The sequence below is a fragment of the Amblyraja radiata genome, chromosome 43 (genome assembly GCF_010909765.2).
Source record: "Amblyraja radiata isolate CabotCenter1 chromosome 43, sAmbRad1.1.pri, whole genome shotgun sequence".
NCBI lineage: Eukaryota > Metazoa > Chordata > Chondrichthyes > Rajiformes > Rajidae > Amblyraja > Amblyraja radiata.
The window spans coordinates 4430363-4442825 of NC_045998.1; positions in this window are offsets into that span (position 1 = coordinate 4430363).

Consider the following 12463-nt stretch of genomic DNA (forward strand, 5'->3'; position numbering starts at 1 on the left):
TTCTAGATGTAGGGCTCCGACATTTCCACAATCCACATTTTAATTGTCGGGGTTATAGGGCCTTTCCAAAATGTTTATATTAATTTTTTCCCAGTTATTATTCTGTAGTCGAGGACGTTTATTTGGCTTGATGTGAATATTAAACGTTGTTCTGATATCCCAAGTATTATTAATTTTGAGTCTGGATTTTGTATTTCGTATTAACTTCAGAAATTATTTAAAACATATCAGTCCAGAAATGTTTAATGTTTGTACAATTTGCAAAAGTATGTGTTAAATTGGCCTCAAGATGCAGACATTTATCACAAATAGGAGAAATTGGGGGAAGATTCTGTTTTATTTTGGAGTAATGTAATCTGTGTAAGATTTTGAATTGTATTAAATCATGTTTGGCATTTAGCGAGCATTGATGTATATGTTGTAAATTTTCGTCCCCAATATCTTTCGTTGTAGGATGACTTAACTCATTTTCCCATGTGTATCTAATAAGTTCCATCGGTGGTACCACGTTGTTTAAGAGGGCGTCATAAATATAAGCTATTAATTTTTCAGTGTTATGATGCTTACAACCATATAATATAACAATTAAAGCACGGAAACAGGCCATCTCGGCCCTACAAGTCCGTGCCGAATAATTTGTTTTCCCTTAGTCCCACCTGCCTGCACTCATACCATAACCCTCCATTCCCTTCTCATCCATATGCCTATCCAATTTATTCTTAAATGATACCAACGAACCTGCCGCCACCACTTCCACTGGAAGCTCATTCCACACCGCTACCACTCTCTGAGTAAAGAAGTTCCCCCTCATGTTACCCCTAAACTTATGTCCCTTAATTCTGAAGTCATGTCCTCTTGTTTGAACTTCCCTATTCTCAAAGGGAAAAGCTTGATCACATCAACTCTGTCTATCCCTCTCATCATTTTAAAGACCTCTATCAAGTCCCCCCTTAACCTTCTGCGCTCCAGAGAATAAAGACCTAACTTATTCAACCTATCTCTGTAACTTAGTTGTTGAAACCCAGGCAACATTCTAGTAAATCTCCTCTGTACTCTCTCTATTTTGTTGACATCCTTCCTCTAATTGGGCGACCAAAATTGTACACCATACTCCAGATTTGGTCTCACCAATGCCTTGTACAATTTTAACATTACATCCCAGCTTCTATATTCAATGCTTTGATTTATAAAGGCTAGCATACCAAAAGCTTTCTTTACCACCCTATCTATATGAGATTCCACCTTCAAGGAACTATGCACGGTTATTCCCAGATCCCTCTGTTCAACTATATTCTTCAATTCCCTACCATTTATCATGTACGTCCTATTTTGATTTGTCCTGCCAAGGTGTAACACCTCACATTTATCAGCATTAAACTCCATCTGCCATCTCTCAGCCCATTTTTCCAAATGGCCTAAATCACTCTGTAGACTTTGGAAATCCTCTTCATTATCCACAACACCCCCTATCTTGGAATCATCTGCATACTTACTACTCCAATTTACCACCGCTTCATCCAGATCATTGATGTACATGACAAACAACAAAGGACCCAACACAGATCCCTGAGGCACCCCACTAGTCACCTGCCTCCAACCCGACAAACAGCCATCCACCATTACCATCTGGCTTCTCCCATTCAGCCTCTGCTGAATCCATCTTGCTATTCCTGCATTTATACCCAACAGTTATCCTTCTTAACCAACCTTCCATGAGGAACCTTGTCAAAGGCCTTACTAAAGTCCATATAGACAACATCCACTGCTTTACCCTCGTCAATTTCCCTAGTAACCTCTTCAACAAATTCAAGAAGATTAGTCAAACATGACCTTCCAGGCACAAATCCATGTTGACTGTTCCTAATCAGTCCCTGTTTATCCAGATGCTTATATATATTATCTCTAAGTATCTTTACCATTAATTTGCCCACCACTGAAGTCAAACTAACAGGTCTATAATTGCTAGGTTTACTCTTAGAACCCTTTTTAAACAATGGAACAACATGCGCAGTACGCCAATTCTCGGGGACTATTCCCATTTCTAATGACATTTGAAATATTTCTGGCATAGCCCCGGCTATTTCTACACTAACTTCCCTCAATGCCCTAGGGATTATTCAAACATTAATCAAGAATTTCTGGTTCCCTAGTCCTATAAACTTGTGTATTAGATTTAACATAATCTATAATTTGTAGATATCTGAATAAATTATTTGAGTGCAGTCCATGATTTTGTTGTTACTTTTGAAATGAAAGATGTCCAATCTTTTTATTTACATACATTTCCATTGTGTGAAACCTTTACCCAATATGGATGGCTTGAATAAATTATTATTTACAATGGAAAGACATAGTGGTATTTTATTCAATTTTAAAGCTCAAATACTGAATGATCCGGACTGCTGTAAATACTTAGAACAACAGATGGAACTCTTTTTTGAGACCAATGATACCCCAGACATCTCGCCCTCCATATTATGGGAATCTTTCAATGCTTTCATTAGAGGTTCTTATATTTCATATCAAGTTTATCAAAATAAAGATAATAGGACGGAGCAATTGCAACTAGAAGAACACATTAGACAGTTTGATTTAGAAAACGCGATAGATCCAAGATATACACAATAAGATAGCAATATTAAAATTTAAACTAAACCAAATGTTATCTGCAAGAGTCATTGGATTATTTCAAATTGCAAAACAGGAAACATTCCAATTCGGCGACACACCACACAAACTCTTTCACGCCAGTTGAGAAAAGTTGAAAAGGACCACACTATTTCAAAAATTAAATAAGATAAAGGTGGACTGCTAACGCTTCCAAAAGACTTTAATGAAAGGTTTGTCCAATTTTATCAAAACCTATAAACATCCAAAACATCAACAGAAAACAGAAAAATTACAAACTTTTTGGACAACTGTAAACCTCCGACACTTAACCCGGTGGAACAGGGGGAATTAGGAGCACATATTTCAATTAAAGAAATAGAAGAAACAATCAATTCACTGAAGAACGGTAAAACACCAGGACCAGACGGGTTCAGTAACGAATTTTATCAACGATTTTACGAGGTAATTTCCCCACGTTTACATAATCTTTATGCATACGCATTAAAAGAACAGACATTACCACAAACACGAGCTGATTCAACTATCACACTTAAACCCACTAAAGATAAAGACCTAGAAGCCCCAGGATCATACAGACCCATCGCCTTGCTAAATACAGATCAGAAAATATTAGCGAAAACATTGTCAAGATGATTAAGTAAATACGTTAATAAATTAATACATTCGGATCAAACGGAGTTTATACCCAAGCGGCATTCGCTTATTAATTTGAGACACCTTTTTAATATAATGTACTCATACAGAACTGTAGAAGAAGACATCAATTATTTCATTAGATGCAGAAAAAACATTAGTTCAAGTAGGTACACAAAAATTCTGGAGAAACTCAGCGGGTGCAGCAGTATCTATAGAGCGAAGGAGATAGGCAACGTTTCGGGCCGAACCCCTTCTTCAGACCATTAGACCAAGTAGAATGGAAATATCTTTTCACAGTACTGCAACATTTTCAGATGGGAGATAATTTTATTTTCATGGATAAAATTATTATATGATAGGTCGACTTCCAGAATACTGACCAACCACATACTCTCTCCGAAATGTTCGCTATCCCGGGGCAATATCACCCATGTTATTTGCCCTTGTGATTGAACCCTTAGCGGAAAGTATAAGAGTAAACCGAACATTCATGGATATAATACTAAACAATCCAATAATAAAATATCATGATATGCAGGTTATGTAGTATTATATATCACCAATTCCCAAACTATTATTCAAAATATATTGAATCTTATAGAGGAACTCTGTTCCTTTTCAGGATATAGAATAAATGGGAACAAAACAGAAATTATGGCAGTAAAACCTCAAGAGCTGACATACCTTTTAAAATTCCCTTTCAGAATTGCTACAGAAAAACTGTTTTTCTTTCTGTTTTTGTCTTTTAATTTTTTTATTTTTATTTTTACTTACTCACTCAGTCTTCAACTACACTATTTGGTAGTCTCGGGGTTCTATTTTTAAACATTCACTTTCTCTTTCATTTTCTATCTTTCTTGCTTTTTACTCCCTTTTTCAATATAATCTTAGCTAAAAATTAAAATTGAAGCTGTACAATAAATGTATTATTTTACTTCGGAGTCACGTGAGTGACTACGTGAAGAACCCGCTCGGTGCGCAGGCGCGGCATTACGCCAGCAGTGCAACAGCGGCCGCAACGGATTTAGGCTGTCCCGTTACAGGATGAACCGGACCGTCAGGTGAGTATCCTGAGGTCGGGTTTTCTTTTACAGGTGAGCCTTTTTTCTGCTTGTGTTTTTTACAGGCAGAGAAACAGGCTCTGGAACAAAACTGTCCCCCGTTCAAGGAGGAACGGTTTCCCGTCGGGGGGAAGGGGGGCAGCGACAGGCGGTAGGAGCGACCCGGTGTTCCGCTATTCCCCGACACCGTGCCGAGGCCAGCCCGCTAGTACCTGAGCAGCGGGCTGGATGCATAGCCACTCGAGAGGCATCCGGCAGGTGTTCCCGATTGGGACGGGACGTCTCTCCACCCGCACGGGGGGAGAGAGAGCCGCCTGAGCCGCTGGAGCGGCTCACGGAGCAGGAGCCTGAGAGACGCGCTGCTTGAGGGGCGCTCTCGCATCTACAAGCAAAAGCTCCAGAAGAAGGCAGTAGGAACCAGGCGCTCCGCTATTCCCATCACCGCGCCGAGTCCAGTCCCGCTAGTGCCTGAACTGCGGGCTGGATATCTAGCCATCCGAACAGGCATCTGGCCGGTGGCGTCCGATTCGTCGGACGGGGACATGTCTCCACCTAAATGGAGGAGAGACAGCCGCCTGAGCTGCATCCAACAGCTATTGGAGCAGCTCCAGCGAGATGCGCAGAAAGAGCGCTCTCGCGAAAAGAAAAAACAAGACTTTCGAAATCTGCCCCCGTCCAACTCCGCAAGAGGAGAAGGGGGGGCAGCAACAGGCGGTAGGAGCGCTATCCGGGCGTTCCGCTATCCCCGACACCGAGCCGAGTCCAGCTCCGCTAATGTCTGAACAGCGGGCTGGAGGCAAAGCCAAACGGAAGAGCAACCGGCCGGTGGCATCCGACTAGTCGGACGGGGACGTCTCTCCACCCAGGAGGGGGAGGGACAGCCGCCTGAGCCGCATGGAGCGGCTCTTGGAGCAGGTGCTCCAGCAAGGTGCACCCCGGGAGGGGAGCTCTTGCAGAGGGAGGTCAGGCACTCCCTCTACAGTGCCTCCTGCACTGTCCATTGCATCCTCCTTTCCAGAGGATAGCTTTGGGGACCAGGACTGGGCTGGTCCAGAACAAGGGGTTATGGCTGAAGATTTCGGGAGTATGCAGGGGGTGCAGGAGCAGGAACAGCTGCTTGGTGCAGTGGGCCAGTACGTGTCAAAACCCCGTGCAGGGGAACCGCTAGAGGCCAAACCGTTAGAGTGAGTTGGCAGATGCGTGGCAGATGTAGTATAATATAGCTAAATGTGAGGTTATCCACTTTGGCGGCAAAAACAAGGGGGCAGATTATTATCTCAATGGGGTTATGTTAGGTAAGGGAGAGGTGCAGCGAGCACTGGGCGTCCTTGTACACCAGCCACTGAAAGTTGGCGTGCAGGTGCAGTAGGCAGTGAAAAAAGCTAATGGAATGTTGGCCTTCATAACAAAAGGATTTCAGTATAAGAGTAAAGAGGTTCTTCTGCAGTTGTCTAGGGCTCTGGTGAAACTACATCTGGAGTATTGTGTACAGTTTTGGTCTCCTAATTTGAGGAAGGACATCTTTGTGATTGAGGCAGTGCAGCGTAGGTTCACGAGATTGATCCCTGGGATGGCGGGACTGTCATATGAGCAAAGATTGAAAATACTAGGCTTGTATTCACTGGAGTTTAGAAGGATGAGGGGGATCTTATAGAAACATATAAATTTATAAAAGGACTGGACAAGCTAAATAGAGGAAAAAATGTTCCCAATTTGGGGGCGAGTCCAGAACCAGGGGCCACAGTCCTAGAATAAAGGGGAGGTCATTTAAGACTGAGGTGAGAAAAAAACTTTTTCACGCAGAGAGTTGTGAATTTATGGAAGTGCCTACCACAGAGAGCAGTGGAGTCCAAGTCACTGGCTGGATTTAAGAGAGAGTTAGATAGTGCTCTAGGGGCTAGTGGAGTCAAGGGGTATGGGGAGAAAGCAGCCATTGGTTATTAATAGGGGACGATCAGCCATGATCACAATGAAAGGCGGTGCTGGCTCGAAGGGCCGAATGGCATCCTCCTGATCATATTTTCTATGTTTCTATGTTTCTATGATCAGGACCAATACTCAGTAATGAGGGTATCATATGTTCAGACTGATTGCTTGAACAGCCTAGCAGAACACACGGCTGCTGATGAGTCTTTACAATTGTTGTCTGCAGTCAACCGGCGTGGAGGCTACCCTCCAAAAGGCACAAAGCATGTTTGATGCCTGGTATGACCAAACGTGAAACAAACGAAATTTACGCCGTCTGCAAAAGCCTGACACCACATCATCAGAAGCAGCCATCGCACTGTACTGCCGCACCCGGTACCTCCTCTCCAGTGCAGCCACCGACATATTCTAATGGCATGGGGAAAACTACCTGGTTCTTGTTGATTCTTACTCGGGCTGTTTCGAAATTGACTTCCTTCAAACCATTCCTTGTGAAACGGTTATTAAGGGACTGAAGTTTAGGGGTAACATGAGGGGGAACTTCTTTACTCAGAGAGTGGTAGCTGTGTGGAATGAGCTTCCAGTGAAGGTGGTGGAGGCAGGTTCGTTTTTATCATTTAAAAATAAATTGGATAGTTATATGGATGGGAAAGGAATGGAGGGTTATGGTCTGAGCGCAGGTATATGGGACTAGGGGAGATTATGTGTTCGGCACGGACTAGAGGGGTCGAGATGGCCTGTTTCCGTGCTGTAATTGTTATATGGTTTATATGGTTATATGGTTATCAAGAAGTTGCAGCGTCACCTGTCCGTGCACGGCTCCCCGCCACGAATTCTGCCCGACAACGGCAGATAATTCACCAGCCAAGTTTCCGAAAACGTTGCGAAATAATGGGACTTTCAACATATTACGAGCAGCCCTGAGTTCCTGCAGTCCAACGGACTCGCCGGATGCGCTGTCCGAAACGCAAAACAACTTATGCAGCGGTCCTTGCAAAATCGGACGTATGCCTGGACCAGCTCTACCTAAGGAACATTGCGCTGGATCCCATATTGTGTTCCCCAGCCCAACGACTGATGTATCCACAAACCCGTGCTCCCCTTCCTGTGACCCAGCTGCTTTTGCAGCCGCAAGTTCATTCCCCGCCTGCAGTTCGGAAGCAACTACAATTCAAACGTGACACACAGAAACGCCTCATTGACATATCCGGCAAGCCTCTCGCACGGGGACAAGTGGTCCGTCTCCAGACCTACAAGGGCCATGCACACCTGGGTCACATCTACGGCCCTCCCAAACAACCGCACGCTTATCTGGTTGAAGCTGACGGAGCCGTCTACAGACGCAACCGCCAAAATATCCTCCCGGTGAAGGAACCGTGTCCTGTCACTCCGCATCCAGATGTCTCGCGTTTCGTATACCCTCCCACGGTCAGTCCCGCGACCCCCCTGCCAACTAGCGCTTCCACCGGGTCGTCCCCGCGGCGTTTGGCGAACAGCTCGCCTATCTCAGCACTCTCCCTGCCTGTCGGGTCGCCGGTCGATTCCCCAATTCCTTCCCCGGTATTTTGACCCGTGAATGTAGGTGAGGCGGATTCGTACTCCACACGGGCCGGACGGGTTTGCAGGCCACTCATTAGATACGGTGATTTTGTGCAATTTTATAACTTTCCCAAATGTGTTATTAAAATTCCTCCTATATTGCTTAGCCGCTGATCCTTTTTTTTCCCTACACGTAAAGATGTAGATTGGCTATTTCATACTAGCCAATTATAGTGCTTGTTAGTAGTGACACCACCTAGTATATGCCTTATATTATCAAGAACTTACCAACGCTTGTTATTGTGAGTAGGTGCTAGGAAATATAATGTCCTGCAGATCCTTGCTGTAAGTAGACTTAATAAACATGTGTTATATCTTGATATGTCTTCGACCCCACTCATTACAGACATAAGACACACCATCATTCACCGCCTAGTATATGCACCGCCTACTATATGCTAATGACGCCGTTCAGCTAAGAGACCAACATTAAAATGCAGGGTAAACGGTGAGCTACGGTTGATGCTGAGCTCCCGAAACTGCAAATAATTAGAATGCGATCAAAATGTTATTGTGATTTGCCGGGTGAATCGAATAGGGGGGGGGGGGGGGGGTCGGTGAGGTGGATGCGGGGTTCATAGGCCTATCAAATGAGCATTACTGCATAACGCATACCGCGTAGACTGGTAATCTTTCTCAAGAATATTAGTATCAGAGCGGCTTTAATCGCGAAATTCCTGATAAGGTGGGGGGCGGTTGTTTCATAGAGACATAGAAACATAGAAAATAGATGCAGGAGTAGGCCATTCGGCCCTTCGAGCCTGCACCGCCATTCAATATGATCATGGCTGATCATCCAACTCAGTATCATTTACCTGCCTTCTCTCCACACCCCTGATCCCTTTAGCCACAAGGACCACATCTAACTCCCTCTTAAATATAGCCAATGAACTGGCCTCAACTATCTTCTGTGGCAGACAATTCCAGAGATTCACCACATTCTGTGTGAAAAATGTTTTCCTCATCTCGGTCCTAAAAGATTTCCCCCTGACCCTTAAACTGTGACCCGTTGTTCTGGACTTCCCCTCATCGGGAACAATCTTCCTGCATCTAGCCTGTCCAACCCCTTAAGAATTTTGTAAGTTTCTATAAGATCCCGCCTCAATCTTCTAAATTCTAGCGAGTACAAACCGAGTCTATCCAGTCTTTCTTCATATGAAAGTCCTGCCTTTCCAAGAATCAGTCTGGTGAACCTTCTATGTACTCTCTCTATGGCAAGAATGTATTTCCCCATATCAGGAGACCAAAACTGTACGCAATAATCCAGGTGTGGTCTCACCAAGACCCTGTACAACTGCAGTAGAACCTCCCTGCTCCTATACTCCAATCCTTTTGTTACGAATGTTAACATACCTTTCGCCTTCTTCACTGCCTGCTGCCCCTGCATGCCTACTTTTAATGACGGGTGTACAATGACAACCAGGTCTCGTTGCATCTCCCCTTTTCCTAATCGGCCACCATTCAGATAAAAGTCTACTTTCCTGTTTTTGCCACCAACGTGGATAACCTCACATTTATCCACATTATACTGCATCTGCCATGCATTTTCCCACTCACCCAAACTATCCAAGTCACCTTGCAGCCTCCTAGCATCCTCCTCACAGCTAACTCTGCCCCTCAGCTTCGTGTCATCCGCAAACTTGGAGATGTTGCATTCAATTCCCTCGTCCAAATCATTGATATATATCGTAAATAGCTGGGGTCCCAGCATTGAGCCTTGCGGTACCCCACTAGTCACTGCCTGCCATTGTGAAAATGACTCGTTTACTCCTACACTTTGCTTCCTGTCTGCCAGCCAGTTCACTATCCACATCAATACTGAACCCCCAATAGCGTGTGCTTTAAGTTTGTATACTAGTCTCTTCCGTGGGACCTTGTCGAAAGCCTTCTGAAAGTCCAGATATAACACATCCACTGGTTCTCCCTTATCCACTCTACTAGTTCCATCCTCGAAAAATTCTATAACATTCGTCAGACATGATTTACCTTTCATAAATCCATGCTGACTTTGTTCAATTATTTCACCACTTTCCAAATGTGCTGCTATCCCATCTTTAATAACTGATTCTAGCAGTTTCCCCACTACCGACGTTAGACTAACTGATCTGTAATTCCCCGTTTTCTCTCTCCCTCCCTTTTTTAAAAAGTAGGGTTACATTAGCTACCCTCCAATCCTCAGGAACTACTTCAGAGTCGAAAGAGTTTTGAAAAATTATCACTAATGCATCCACTGTTTATGGGGCTACTTCCTTATGTACTATGGGATGCAGCCTATCTGTCCCTGGGTATTTATCGGCCTTTAGTCCATTCAATTTACCTAACACCACTTCCCGGCTAACCTGGATTTCACTCAGTTCCTCCATCTCATTTGACCCCCGGTCCCCTGCTATTTCCGGCATATTATTTATGTCTACCTTAGTGAAGACAGAACCAACGTAGTTATTCAATTGGTCTGCCATGTCCTTGTTCCCCATGATCAATTCACATGTTTCTGACTGCAAGGGACCTACATTTGTTTTAACTAATCTTTTTATTTTCACATATCTATAAAAACTTTTCCAGTCAGTTTATATGTTCCCTGGCAGTTTTCTTTCATTATCTATTTCCCCTTTCCTAATTAAGCCCTTTGTCCTCCTCTGCTGGTCTCTGAATTTATCCGAGTCCTCAGGTAGGCTGCTTTATCTGGCTAATGTGTATGCTTCATCTTTTGTTTTGATACTATCCCTGATTTCCCTTGCTATCCACGGATGCACTACCTTCCCTGATTTATTTTTTTGCCAAATTGCGATGAACAATTGTTGTAGTTCATCCATGCAGTCTTTAAATGCCTTCCATTGCACATCCACCGTCAAACTATTAATAATCAATTGCCAGACTATCTTGGCCAATTCACGTCTCAAAGTTACCTTTCTTTAAGTTCAGGACCCTTGTTTATGAATTAACAATGTCACTCTCCATCCTAATGAAGAATTCAACCATATTATGGTCACTCTTGTCCAAGGGGCCACGCACAACAACACTGCTAACTAACCCTTCCTCATAACTCAATACACAATCTAGAATAGCCTGCTCTCTCGTTGGTTCCTCTACATGTTGGTTTAGAGAACTATCCCGCATACATTACAAGAAATCCTCTTCCTCAGCACCCTTGCCAATTTGATTCACCCAATCTATATATAGATTGAAGTCACCCATTATAACTGTTTTACCTTTGTTGTACGCATTTCTAATTTCCTGTTTGATCCCATCCCCAACTCAAGTACTACTGTTAGGTGGCCTGTACACAACTCCCACTAGCTTTTTCTGCCCCCTTAGTGTTTCGCAGCTCTACCCATATCGATTCCACATCCTCCAAGCTAATGTCCTTCCTTTCTATTGCGTTAATCTGCTCTCTAACCGGCAACGCTACCCCACCTCCTTTCCCTTTCTGTCTATCCCTCTTGACGGAAGAATGGATAGACTGGCTTTATATCTGTTGACTCTGTAAGTGGATAAGCCGCATTGGGCGTCATTTTCACATTGATCATGAAGTGGATGTTCCCTATGTGGTTAAATCTAAATTCGTGATTTTTAATAGGGAGAATATGAGGCGGCAAAATGATATTTCATGGAGCGTCAAAATCAAATCTACTGACGTGATGATGGCAAATAACTTTATGTCCTCTGGAAATTTAAAATCGCAGGCAAGCAAGGCGTGTATGGTTTTACGGCATCGCCTGGAGTTTGGGGTTAAGATTGCAGTGAGATGGGCCTCATTCATAATGAGATGCTAAGCAGAACGACGGGGGCATTTTAGTCTGAGGTGACCTATTAAACTAATTCCTCGATTCATTGATCACAGTCGCACAGCACATATTCAAACTGGGCAGGCAGCAGCCCTGGCAGGATCTGCGGTAATTGATATAGGCTTGACGAATAAAGCGGATCGAGGAAAATCCGTCAAACAGCATGAAATTAAGATTGGGTTGAATGAAGTTTGAAACAATATACCTTTTGCTGGCAGAAATCCACTCCCAACCTTCATCTCTGAGTGTTACCACAATTTCATGTCCCTAGAATTTGTTATTTGCTAATTCCTAAATTAAGCAATACCTGTCACCGCGGGGATTTCACGAGGATGACGTAAATGTGAATAATATTAAAGTCTATTTTAATTCTGGTGGAAACTAATTGGCCCTGAGGAAAACGAAAACGATATAAAATGTTACAACTGTCTGACTCAAAATGTTCCGCTGAGAGATTACTCGAGAGATAAAGTAAAACTTCGTTTGGAATGGAAATGCTGGAAAGATATTACAATGTCGAGAAAACATTGTATGTTATTACTGCCATTATTGGAGTTCCGGGTAAGTGATCAGAACAGTTGAAGGTTTGTAACTCTGTGTGTTCACCAGGATTACCCTGTTGATGACCATTTTACAAACGTCCCAATTGATGACCATGGTGTAAAAAAAGACAGTGGTAAAAAAATCGTGAAGGTAAATGTCCCGAACTAATGCGGAATTGTTCTCATCTTTTGACAACCGAAAACAAACCTGATCGTTTCTAACTGAGGATCTCCTGAAAAGTTATTCATCTCATTTGTGGGACCTTGCTCAGAGAGGCACCAC